At 35.5% G+C, this 2,951-nt stretch overlaps 1 protein-coding gene across 1 annotated transcript in view; it reads right to left on the bottom strand.

The window, feature by feature from the left end:
* MALRD1 (MAM and LDL receptor class A domain containing 1) overlaps positions 1–2,951 on the bottom strand; it is a gene marked incomplete at its 5' end in the record, with an annotated part of 84,107 nt that overhangs the window by 35,677 nt on the left and 45,479 nt on the right. The gene's annotated exons all lie outside the window — the stretch shown is intronic.

The raw sequence follows: 2,951 nt of genomic DNA, 5'->3' as shown, positions 1-2,951 counted from the left end.
GCTGAATAGGAAGAGTCAAGAAATCAATGGTTCAGATTTTTTTTTTCCCCACCAGAGCACTCTAAGATTTTATTTTCTCCAGCAGTCTGAAGGACTAAAAGACTTTGGTGCCTGTGGTAAGAACTCAGCTGGATGCAGGTTTTGTTGCAGTAGCCCTGCAGTATTAAATAGTATAAAAGCTACTTTTTCAATGATCTAGTCAAGTTTCTTTGAAATCTTGTAAGAAATTATTTCTTTAAACCACGTTGCAAATTTAAAAAAATATCTTTGGTATTTATCTACAGTTTACCTCAGATTGCAATGCCTGTGTTGAACTCAATGAGTACTGATCCATGGGATAAAATAACAATGAATATAGTACATACAGGTTTATTACTACAAAATTACAACTAAACTCACAGTTGTATAGAATGATTTACACATTATATTCTCTATTAATGATTTAACATTAATTAAGACCTATTGAGTAGTCTGGGGATCAAGGAGAGACTGAATTCCACTGTATAATCAATCCCTTTAAGAATCGAATGTTCCATCTACTATAGTACGTAATATAAAGTAGGCTAGAAATAGGCAGATTATCTCTGTACTCACACAGTAGTTTCCTATGAGTATCTGAAGTCCTTTAATGAATTCAGTCATTCTTAGAATCACGTATGGAGTAATTTGTTTCTTTTTTTTCGTTTATGTATGCAGTAATATGCAGTAATGTGACAGATCGATGTACTGCGAACAGCCTGATCTTTCTTTTTCCCAGGGCAAAGAATTTTCTAGAGTATGTCCTTACCTTTCCTGTAATCTCTGGTTGATCTTAAGGATAAATTTAGATGAAAATAATTTTATCTTTCTTGATGTTTAAGACTGTTAAATTTTTCGTCATAGTAAAATTAAAACCTAGTAATAGCCATTGACACAAACTGGCCCTTCAAAACTCCTTGCAATCACTGGCAAGTTCGTTAATTGCTGTGCACAGCACTGCTTCTGCCTCCCCTTGTGTCACATCACAGAAGAAAAAAGGATTTAAAAGACAACTGCAACAGACATGGGAAAATGCAGAAAATATTTTGGTAGATAAAAATAAGAGAGAATTCAAATAGTTATATCTTGGTACAGAAATCCTATGCCGTTTCCTTCAGCAGGGCAAAGTGCAATTCTAACGACTCAGAAGTGGTGGGTGCACTTTTAGTAGTTAATGAGCCACAGTTCAACCCTGTAATTGTTACACACTTCTCAGAGACTTCCCAAAACCTGCAAGAATGGGAGAATCATTCCATTTATAGATAATGGGAAGGATTCGTATGCATAGTATCTGCAAATTTCAAAAGACACGGAGGTGAATTATTCCTAATTTATTAATTTCTCTTTAGCAAGAAAAGATGATTCTCAGCTCTAAAGTATTAATATATTTGTTTTATTTAAATTACTAAAAGATCCCGTAAAATGAAGGAATTTATGCACAAAAAGATAACATTTTGCAGATTGTTGCTTACATGTTAATTACAGAACATGAAGTACATACAATTCATAAATGAAACATGAAGACTTCTGCAAAAAAAAAAGGTAGCGTGTGGGGTGGGTTGCCTACGTAAATAGTCTTAGGTAGAAGTCAAACATATGCAGGAGAATAGTGGTCATGATCAGAGTTAACACTGCCACCCTCAAATTGGAAATAAATACACAGCGGAACTATAATCTTTCTTTCTTGTAAAAGCAATGCCCAGTAGCTTGTAGTAAACTGTCTAAGCCATGTGCAAGTAGGCATTTTCTGAAGGACAAAAAAAAATGTTTTAAAAATACACCTTAAAATATGCGGTAGACCTTCATTTAGTGGAGGTCAGACATGCTACAAGTGAAATCACTGAGGACTACTGATAAAGCCAACAGGGACCATTGCTCAATAGTCTGTTGTTAAATTTGAGGGGAGAAAGTAATGATCTGAGGAAATCTGGATCTTCTCTACAATCACCTTTCCCCCCCCCCAGATATAGATGAAAGTGTCACTGAAGCTTTATTTTTATCACAGCATCCTGGCAATTAAGACCTCTTTATAATTACTGCACGCATTTTACATCATCCTTAAGACACTTGCACAATATTTGGAAGTTAACTATTACAGAAAATAAACACAAAATAGAGTAACATCTATGAAAGCCTTCGGGAAATTAGATAAAAATAATTCCAAAATAAAAAGTAATAAAACATTTTTGTTAGAACAACTTCAATATACTGCATGTACTATAAATGATATTTGAAAACTACATAGTTACAGATCCTTCCATCAAGTCTGCATTTGGAACATTCATTTATTTCCTTCCTTTCTGAGGAATAAACCAATTATTTCAATGTAACAATTTTTTCTTTCTTTTTTCCCTTGGTGCTGAGTATTCTACTGGAGTCTTACCTGGAGTTAAAACAATATACAGTTCTCTTAATGTTTGCAAAAATATTTTAAAATTCAGAATTTATTCTGCTACTGGGAACTCATGCCTTCAGTGGTCCAGGAGTGCCAGGAGTGTACATACAACAGCATTCAAGAGGGCTGTAAGCAGCAATAGCACTTAGAGCCCTCATACTTTCCAGAATATTCAGTATTATGTCCAGGCCTCTCAGCGAGATTAGTTCGAAACACTGGTAGGGTTCAATCAGCACTATGATGAGATTCAAACATCTGTCTCCTACTTGTGTGTTCTGTCAGATATGTCTTTGTCCTGCAGGCAGACCAAACTCGCAGTTCTGCCTAGATACTACTGGTCCCATAGCTCATCCTAAGGCAGCAGGTGCCATTGCAAATTTTTTGCCCTTTTTTCAGTGTTTGCTATAATGGTAGAGTTAGAACTAATAAACCAGATGAAAGTCCCCTGTATGATACACTTCAGAGTGCCAGCCATTAAACATGGTTCTGTCTGGTATAGCAACCTGTGTGAAATTCACAGGGAGATGCGTATTCTACC

The sequence above is a fragment of the Buceros rhinoceros genome, unplaced genomic scaffold (assembly GCF_000710305.1).
Source record: "Buceros rhinoceros silvestris isolate BGI_N320 unplaced genomic scaffold, ASM71030v1 scaffold10655, whole genome shotgun sequence".
Classification (NCBI taxonomy): domain Eukaryota; kingdom Metazoa; phylum Chordata; class Aves; order Bucerotiformes; family Bucerotidae; genus Buceros; species Buceros rhinoceros.
This window is presented reverse-complemented; position numbering and strand designations above follow the sequence as displayed.